Source organism: Vicia villosa, linkage group LG1, assembly GCF_029867415.1.
Source record: "Vicia villosa cultivar HV-30 ecotype Madison, WI linkage group LG1, Vvil1.0, whole genome shotgun sequence".
Taxonomy (NCBI): domain Eukaryota; kingdom Viridiplantae; phylum Streptophyta; class Magnoliopsida; order Fabales; family Fabaceae; genus Vicia; species Vicia villosa.
The window spans coordinates 233,678,319-233,689,567 of record NC_081180.1 but is presented as its reverse complement, the minus strand read 5'-3'; positions in this window follow the sequence as shown (position 1 = coordinate 233,689,567).

Genomic DNA, 11,249 nt, shown 5'->3' with positions numbered 1-11,249 from the left:
GATGTCATTGAAGTTGAGAGGGCCTAGTCGATGGTGCCATATCCACTCATCTCTGCTAGCTGCAGTCATAAGGCACTTGTGCTCCATCACATCGAGTTCGATCTTGAAGGTTATATTCAAAGACATAGGAGCCTTCAAGATTAACCTTCCACTTGCGTAGACGGCTCTCATCATCTTGTCTTTGATCCATACCTTGTAGTTCTTTTCGACTAGTGTCCTATACTGAGAAAATTGCTCTTCATGCATGGTATGTAAAACACGTTGGAAATTACTGACCTTTTAAATCTATCCTCATAATCATAATATCACCAATACCTTCAACTGCTAGAGTATTGTCATTTGCGAATTTCACCATGTTCTTTATTGAGGGTTTTATGTTGACAAACCAATCTTTCCTTCCAAACATGTGTGATGAGCATCCTAAATCCAAGTACCACTGGTCCTTGATTTTATCTTCATCTCTTGTTATGACCATCAACGACATCTCTTCTTCTTCTTCTTCATATTTTGCAAATTTTGCATCACTTTCTTGATTCTCACACTTCTCTGGACAATCACTCATATAGTGACCATACTTCTGACAATTGAAACACTGTATTGACTTTTGTCAGGCTTTTGACCACCACCTCTTCCTCTACCTGTAGCACCACCTCTTTGGTTGCCTTGGTATGAGGGCTTTCTCTGATTCGACCAACTTCCTTCTTGCTTATTTCGACCAGTCGAATTGTTGTAGCCACCTCTACCTTTATTTTCATTCTAGCTTCCTTTACCTTTCTTTTCTTTTGTAGACTGAGGGTGCAGAGCCACATTACTATTCGACTTGCCTGTAACTCTTTCAGCCATTCTTTGTTCATGATATTCAAGCGTTCCTTAAAGCTCTTCCTTTGTCAATTTCGACAAATCTTTCGACTCTTCTATGGCTACTACCACGTGGTCGAACTTAGGGGCCAAAGACCTCAATATATTCGAAACAACAGTTCTTGTTGTTAACGTTTCTCCATATATCTTGATTTGATTCACTAGTTTTGTAACCCTATTGAAGAAATCAGTTATGCTTTCGCTATCTTCCATCTGAAGCAATTCATACGTTCTTTTGTGAGTTTGTAACCTTACCTCTTTCACCTTCTCAGCGTCTCCAAAAGACTTTTCAAGAATCTCCCAAGCTTCTTTTGCAGATTCGGAATCACTAACCTTTTTGAAGTTGTCTAGACTCGGACATTGATGAATTATGAAGAGTGCTTTATAATTCTTCTTCTCCGATTCTATGTGTTCATTCTTTTCTTGTTATGAAGCGTCTTCTCTAAGTGGTTCTACTCCATCTGTTACAAGATCCCAAAGACCTTGACACCTAAATAAGACCTTCATCTGTTTGCACCAATTTTCATAGTTTTCTACTTTCAGAATTAGTAGACTTGCTGGATAATTTCCATTCCCATAATTCACCGCCATCGTGATTTTCTTCTTCTTCCCTTGAACCGATCAAGCGAAGCTCTTGATACCAGATGTTGGGAAATCCACCAAAACCTATGATGAATTTCTACCAATTTTGATGAATAAGATTGATATCACCACATAATAATGATGAAAAATATGAAAGAAAGAAAGACAATGATTTTCTGCAGAGTTTCTCTCTGCCCACAAACTGTGGAAAACTTTATGATTCACTTGCAAATGCAAATTTTGTTAATACAACTCAATTGACTTGATTACAAAAATAGGGGTTACTCCCTCTATTTATAGATTTAGGTTAACTTGCTCTCTAAGCCAAAAGCCCAAAACTATAAAAGCACAAAATACCTATTTTGGAACTAAATCAAATCTAATCAAATCTGTGTGTAACTAAATCAAATCTAACTAAATCAAATCTACTTCGACACACATTATTCAATATGAATTACAATTTAACAACATAGACGCCGTTTATAATAATTAAACAAAGATGACTTAAATGATAGTGTTTGAAAAGGACTATTTAAAAAGTTAAAAGGACTAAAATAAACACTGAAAAAGATATTTTTCCTAGCTTGTTCAACATATAATTAAATTAAAGGTTAAACACCATTTTGTCCCTGTCATTTGGGTGAATCCCAAAAACAACCCTGTAAAAAAAACACAAAAAACACAGATTCCATCTCTGAAATATGAAGATTCCTTCGTTTTGAACCTTTAGTGGATCTTGTCACATAAAATGTGATGTGTCATTGACATGTTGACATTTTTAATTCAAGTGATGCATATATAACAAACTATATATATATATATATATATATATATATATATATATATAACCGAAACTATAAAATTATTGTTTCTAATTCTATTCCATATTTAAACTGAAACTGAAATTATATAATAAATTGAAACTATAGAATTATTGTTTGTAATTATATATTTAAAACTGAAACCAATGTGTTAATTTAAAATAAATATAATTAAACTAATTTTGACATACAACATATAAATATATAAACCTGAAACTAATATAAATGAAATTATAATTTTATTCTCATAAATATATTATTTTATTTTCACAAATAAACTGAAATTAATATATATATATATATATATATATATATATATATATATATATATATATATATATATATATATATATATATATATATATATATATATATATATATATATATATATATATATATATATAAAATAAATTTCATCGCATTTTATTAACATCATGTCATTTTATTCAATTTATTTATGCAAATATATACTAATTTCAATTTATTATTATATAATAAAAATTAATTTCATATTATTTATTCAAATATATATAATATATTTAAAATTAATTTCAGTTTATTATAATATATTTAAAATTAATTTAATTTTATGATAATAATATATCAACAATTAATTTCAGTTTTTAAACTAAATATATTAAACTGAAATATTATAAACAAATAATATATTACACTAAAAAATAAGAGAAGGAATATATTTACTCCAAGAGTAAGTGTAGAAGACTTACTCCAAATCTTAACCATTAATTTTAATTAATCTAAGGGTTTTAATTGATCATTTAATCTAATTATTTTTGAAAATATTTTTCTATATAAAAAATTAATTAAAGTCGTTAGATTAATGATAATCAATGCTTAAGATTTGAAGTAAGTCTTCAACAGTTACTCTTGGAAGAAATATATTCCTCCTCAACAAATAAATAACATTAACTAATATAGGTTAGTTAATTAATTTATTAAATATTATATTAATAATTACATTAACTAATATTAATAGTTAAAAAAAATACTCATTCAAACATACATATGAATGAATGCCACATGAAAATAAAATAAAAAAGTAAACTTTTTTAAAAAATTAATTAATTTTTAAAAAATAAATAATTTTTAATATATATATATATATATATATATATATATATATATATATATATATATATATATATATATATATATATATATATATATATATATATATATATATATAAAAGTCACGTATACATCACTTGAATTAAAAAGGCCTACATGTCAATGACACATCATCGTTTTAAGTGACAAAATCTACTAAATGTTCAAAATGAGAAAATCTCCATATTCTAGGAATGAAATCTGTATTTTTTTTTTATATAGTTGTTTTTGAGATTCGTCCCATAGCAAGGATAAAATGGTGTTTAACCCTTAAACTAAGTAACTTAACAATCACACTAACAACTTTAATTTACTCTCTTAAACTAAATCATGGAGCCATAGTCATACTCATAGCCATCTTTTCATTATTTTTTTCACTCACGGCAGGTTCAAGGGCAATTTCATGATTTACTGGATGAGTGTGATGATCTGAACTAACCATACTCATGGCCAACTAACTTGATGTCATGGTTTTTGTGTTATTTCAAAGAAGGGAAAAAAGGAAATGCACTGACAGTGTAAAGTATTTTTATACTGTCAACCAATGAGAGACATGCATCAGAATAAAGTCCATTTTTAATTTTAAAAAACTGTAATTACATAGCAAATTAAAGCATTTTGATTGGTTGTATGTGTAAAACTGATTTACACCGACAGTGCACTATCTTTAAACTCTTCAAAGAAACCGTTTCTCATGTATTGAAAAAAAAAATTAATCTTGCATATATGGTTGTCTCATTCTTTATCTGTTATATATCTGTTAGCTCTTATAGTACTAATAATTTAGATGAAGTTTATAAATATACCACTTTTTAATTTTAATATCTGTCATTTTTTTTATTTGATTTTGGTTTTTGTAATTTTTTATTATCATATTATTCCATTTAAATTTTCACATAGTCATAACTTAATATAAGTTGAACACTACTCGAGTAAAATAATATGTTTAAGTATTATAATTTTTTAAAATAAAGTTTATTATCTTTCTTGCTTACTATATTCAAAGTTCATAGACATTAAATAAAGTAAAATAGTATGTTTAAGTATGCTTATATCAAAGTTCATTGGGATTTAAAACATAGACATAAGATCATTTATATATATGTATGACTTGAATTTTTACTAAAATATACATTTCTACTTTATTAATTTTTATTGTCTAACACATTAAATTTTTTATATTATTATAAATTTCAATATTTAATTATTTATAAATTTATTTCATATTCAACAATAACATAAAGAATGTCTTAATTATTCATCATCAATATCAATTATCCAGAATAATTTGTTTCTCTTCTACGAAAAGACCTATATAAATAATAACAAAATTTTATAAATGTTTGATATTTCAACTCTCTTAATTATGTTTTAAAAATAAAATGAACTACACATATTGCAATAATCAAACCTTACAAAGCAATTTAGTAGTACAAATTTGATTTAATTTAAAAGTAATTTTACTCTCCCAGTATTATGGTTTAAAGTCTAAAAATGATAGAAAAATTAAGATGACTAATTATTATAGACAATCTTTAAATAAAATTTTATGCAAAATTATATATTATATATATATATATATATATATATATATATATATATATATATATATATATATATATATATATATATATATATATATATATATATATATATATATATATATATATATAGAGAGAGAGAGGAGGGTTATATTGACTCCAAGAGTAAGTTATAATAACTTACTCCACCTCTTGACCATTAATTCTTTTCAATCTAATAGTTAAAAATAATAAGGAATAGTTTTCTCTTTTTACATTTAATGACTTATTAATTTTGCATATATATATATATATATATATATATATATATATATATATATATATATATATATATATATATATATATATATATTAATGGTAGTACACTGTTAGTAAAAAAAATACTCATACATTCAATTAAATTATTTTAAAGTGCCAAATTATAAAAATATTTTAAAATTTACCATATGACTTGGCGTTTTACATGATCGTCATTAGTTGACGGTGTAAAAATAATTTACATTGTCAGTGCACCTTCCCTTTTCATATATATATATATATATATATATATATATATATATATATATATATATATATATATATATATATATATATATATATATATATATATATATATATATATATATATATATATATATATATATATATATATATATATATATATATATATATATATATATATATATATATATATATATATATATATATATATATATATATATACTAACAACCTCATTTTTTAAAATACATTAACAAACTTCTTTTTTATTTTTAATTTATATTTTTGAAAGGATTATTTTAAAATGTTTGTGTGAAGTATAATAATTTAATGTGTCAAAAATATTTGTTTAGATAATACTAAAATATGGCATATACCATGTGGCAGATAAAATTAATTAATTCAATATAATTATAAAATTAGACTATTAAACCATGACACGCTTCTAAAGGTTTTAAGAGTGATAAACATAAATATAAGTACATAAACTGTAAATTTCAAATTTTAATTTAATATATAATCAATAACATAAAAAGATAAATAACTAAATATCCAGCTAGAAATTCAAATAATTTGGCAAGATAATACCTTTAATTGGACCATATATTATTTTATTAACATGATTTTCAGGTTGGATTATAGGCTACATGTTAGAGCAACCGTCGTATAGACATACTTTTGATTATTAATATCAATTTTGATAGTTTCAAAAATATATGTTGAAATGAAAAATTAATATAATCATAAATTAGACTATTAATATCAATTTTGATAGTTTCAAAAATAAATGTTGAAATGAAAAATTAATATAATCATAAATTAAAAATAATCATAAATTAAAATAAAGATTTTTTTATAAGCACTTGTATTAAATTTACAATGGGTGTAAACCCAATACAAAATAAACGAAACGGTATTAAAAAAAACTAACACGTAGAAGCAAAGAAAAAGCTAACCTATGCACCTACATACGCATAAGGATTGACAAGTCAATCCTCTCTCGGGCAATTTCCCCTACCTCTAGAAAACTAATCACAATCTAAATTTCCTTAATAATGATCAAGGTTTTGGTTGGATGCCAAACACAATCAATAAAGACCACTTTATTCCTTCCCAACCAAATGCGCCAATAAACCAAAAGCCAAAAAAAAGCAAAGAAGGAAGACTTGACAATCCCACACAAATTGAAATAGATGTATTCCACCACACTAAAACTCGACCCGTCCCCTTAAAACCAACCACCGCCCCCACATCCTCCTCCATACTCATCCATAACCAAGCAAACACCTCCTTCCAAATATTTCTCGTATGACCACAACCAAGAAAAAGACGACTCACTGGTTCCTCCTCTAAACCACACAAAGGACATAAGTTGTCAAAAAGAAGCATTTCCATTCCCAGAATGCAAAGCGCCAAACGAGTAGGTAAAGCATTAAACAAAAATCTCCAACCAAACAATTTCACCTTACTAGGTACACTAGCTACCCATAATCTTTTTAACTCGAAAATACTCACATATTCCAAAACAACTTCCGGAGACTTTAAGGAATAATTCCAACGAAAATTATTCTTAACCGAAAAACCATCTACATTTGTTTGCACCATTTGTCATAGTTCTTCGAATCAAGGGTTGGAAGATTGGAGGGAACACGATCATTGGGTATGGTATTCATCTTTGCAGCGAATTAAGGATTAGAACCAAGACTCTTGATGCCAAATGTTGGAACAAGCCCAAAGCTAGTAGGTGAATCAATGGAGAAAAGTGGAGAATTAAAGAAGATGGAAAAAATGAGATATTGAGTGAGCGAGGGCAATTGAGGAAAATTATGTCAAAATGGCATTAACTTCAAACCATATTACATGAGAGTATTTATATGATACTAAACATTACAACTTGAAACCAAACAGACCCATAAAATATCTGAAAAATAAATTATCGCGCAGGAAATCGATTTCCCCAGACTGGGAATTGATTTCCACAACTGAAAATCTAAAAATAAAATACTTCAAGTCTTAGGAAATCGATTTCCCAAATAGGGATAATCGATTTCCCCTTCGCAACTTTGAATTTCTAGACTTCCAAAAGTGTTTTTCCCATAAGTTGTTTTCTACGACACGGTCTCAAAACCTTCCACAATACATTTGAATTATCAAAGAGTTGAATATAAACTAGATTTAAAGCTCCACCATAACTCATGGATCAACTTTGATTCATCACTTTTCTTGAAATTCCTACTCGAATGTTTCTATAAGTGAAGGTTTATGATTCAATTTCAATTTTTACCAACACTTAATTTTTGAATTTTATTATCTCTTAACAGATAAAAAAAATAAAATAAAAGGAAGAAGTAGGCAAATGAGTGTTTTACGTTAGGGGAAGCTTGATGCATATGCTGTTTTACTGTCCCTTGTCTAGAGAAGTGTGGAGCCGTATAGCGTCGTGGACTGGATTAGGTGATAGGATGGGGGGAAATTTGGCAAAGAGTTTTCTGAAGTGTTTTGATTTTTTCAAGAGTAAAAAAGTAAGAAAAGGTAATGAAGGGATCGTTTGGATTGCCGTTGCGTGGTCTATTTGGAGGGCAAGAAATAGAGTGATCTTCAATAACGAAATTACTTCTGCATCGGATATGATTTGAGATATTAAAGAGGTAGCTTGGAAATGATCTTTTATAGGGGATACTTCTCACTCCAAATGCAACTTTTACGGTTTTTGTAAGGATCCATTGTTGTATTTATGATAGGTTTCATTTGGTTAGCAATTTCCTCGATGTCAGCTTATTCCGGGTTGTTTTGTTATATTGGAATTGAGTACCCCTAGTACAATGGTTTTAATATAAGAAAATTTCTTTACCCACCTTCCTATGGGTGGTCACCTCCTGCGAAAAACCAAAACTACCCCTGCTTCGGAAGTTCATTTCCGAAAGCGTGTTTTTTTAAAAAAATTGACTTACTTCGGAAGTTCATTTCCGAAACAATTATTTCGGAAGTTCACTTCCGAAATACTGCGATTTCTGCAGATTTATCAAAACACTCCCCCTCCCCCAATCATTTACCCTAAATCAAAACAAAAAGTGGCAGAGGCGAAAATTTGTGCAAACAGAATTCCAAAGCTGCATCAAGGCTCCAATCACACTGCTAAACAACATTCAAAAGCCCTCAATCCTAACACTTTGTAAGTTTTGAAATTTTTAGATCTATTATTCAAATGCATGTTATTTAGGGTTTTAATTGCATAAATGATATATGGCTAGGTTGTTAGTAGTATTTAGGTTGTTTAGAAGCATTTTGATTTGGTTTGAAGGTTGATTTAGGGGTCTGCCATGGAAGTTGCAGGAAATTGCATCGCAGGGGTGTTTCGGAAGTTCATTTCCGAAAACACCTCCATCCCAGTTTTCGGAAATGAACTTCCGAAATATATCAGAAGTTCAAATTTTTTTGTTTTTTATTTTGTCTCGCATATTAATCGATTTCAATTGTTTACAGGAACATGTCTTCTAGAGAGGGCGCTAAGGGAAGAAAGGATTCTTCAAAGAAAGAGGTGAAAGAGGTGAAGGAGGTGAAGGAGGTGAAGGAGAAGAAGAAGGTTTAGACCGGCTCTACTTCTCGTTCCCAGGGGGCCCGGGGCCCGGATGCTCAAGCTCAGTCTTCAGGCGTGAGAGTCGTGATCAACGCTGATGGTTCTGAGACTGAGTGGGATGAGGATTGGTATAATTATCTTCATTCGGAGGAGTTCGCTCGTCGGGAAGAATAACGTGTTTTTTTGTTTGATGTGTATTTTGTAACGCTCGTCGGGCAGAATAACATGTTTTTGTTTTGTTTTGTTCTGATTTCGGATTGTATCGCACAGTGTATTTGTATTGGATTTATCATGTTAGTTTTTGGAAGTGGTAACCGGGGTCGGAACATATGACGGATGAGGTGGATGTCTGGAGGAAGTAGAACTGGAGATACGTCCACCACGAGACAAAGTAGCCAATCAATGTAAGCTATAGTTTATGATTATCATCTGGGGAGGTCATTTCTAAAAAATCAAGATTAAAAATAATAAGATTTTTTTTCCAATTTTTTGTAATGACGTCCCCTGATGATAATGATAAATTATAGCTTACATTGATTGGCTCTTTTGTCTCGCGGTGGACGTACCTCCGGGTCTTCTTCCTCGGGACATCCACCTCCTCCGTCATATGTTTCGGCTCCGGTTACACCTCCTCCGTCATTTGTTACTTTCAGTTGTACGTATTTTTATTAAAATAATAAATAAACCTTTTGAAATTTGGAAGCCTTTTTTTCTCCCCACCACTCTCTCATCCCCACCTACCCGTGTTTAACAATATGTAACTTTAATTTTATGTAATATTATCGTTGTAATTTTCACCCGATTAAATAAAGCGAATTGTTCATTTTCTTCTGTCCAGACCTATTTTCGGAAGTGCATTTCCGAATTCCTCCAAGGGGGGTGCGCTCGGAGATGAACTTCCGAAACACCACATTTTCTGAAAAGTGACTTTATTTCGGAGATGCATCTCCGAAATCAATATTTTATATTAAAAAAAACACGTTTTCGGAAGTTCATTTCCGAAAACACCTTTTTTCCAAAAAAAAGTACCGTTTCAGAAATGAACTTCCGAAACAAGGGGTATTGTGGTAAATTCACCAGGGGTGGGCAAGAAGGTTAGGAGGTGGATGAAGAAAAAACCTTAATATAATGTCTCTTGCTTGTTCAAAACTATAGTCATTGGATTAAAATAATAAGGTACATGTGTATCACCAAAATCATTAAAAATCCAAGAAAAAGTCCAAAATCACAAACATCAGGCTATGTTAGACTCGTGACATCCGACATGGTACATGTATCATCAAAGTCATCAAAAATGCAAAAAAGAGTTCCACAATTTTACCTTGATATAGGATTCAAATTGAGTCCGTTTTGATTGCAGAAGATTGAGTACCACTAGACTACTTCACATTTGTTTTTTAATTTACAAATTGAAAATTTATTTACATTTCTATACTTTCTATCTTCCTCACTTTCTCCATGTCTTAAATCATTGAACAGTTACACAATTTTTTTTCAAATATGTCAGTTTAGTTGTGTCCTCATTCGGAATGAACAACCTATTATAAACTTTCTCTCAATGAAATAGAGGATCTTAATTAATTAGGCCATCATGAGAATGCATCAAAATTAATTAATTACTATATATTCCATAGCTCGAGAAACAAAACAAAAAAAAAGTCCGTCAAACATGGTATAGATAAAAGGACAAATCTTAGGTTACAATTCTTTAGGTGTGGTTTTTACTATTTTCCAATGAAAATATGACAAGTGTATAATTTCCATTTACACGTATGCATATTTCTCCTATTTTCACTCACTAAATGATATTTAAATATATTTGTCATATTTTCATTGAAAAATAGTAAGAACCACACCTAAATAATTGTACCTAAGCTTTGTCCTATGTAAAAATACATAATTGTATCATTATTATCATTATCGGGTAAAACAAATTTTGCCTTAAATCTTATTTCTTATTTCGAGTAGAAGTGATAATATGCAGCCTTAGTCTTGGGTTAAAAAAGGTAACACCAAGTTTTCCATAAGAATTGTTTTTGGAATAAAAGCATTTAAACATAAATTACTTCACCTGAAACATTTAAATGTAAATTATTTCACTATGCAAACCCTCCTTGAAACACACATATAATCTACAAACAGTGGTATAAAACATAGATGTATTGATAGAAGAGAGTGCAAAGATTTTCTTCAGTATGGAAAACTATAATGAAACAACAAGAAAAAAAATAGATTTGAGAACT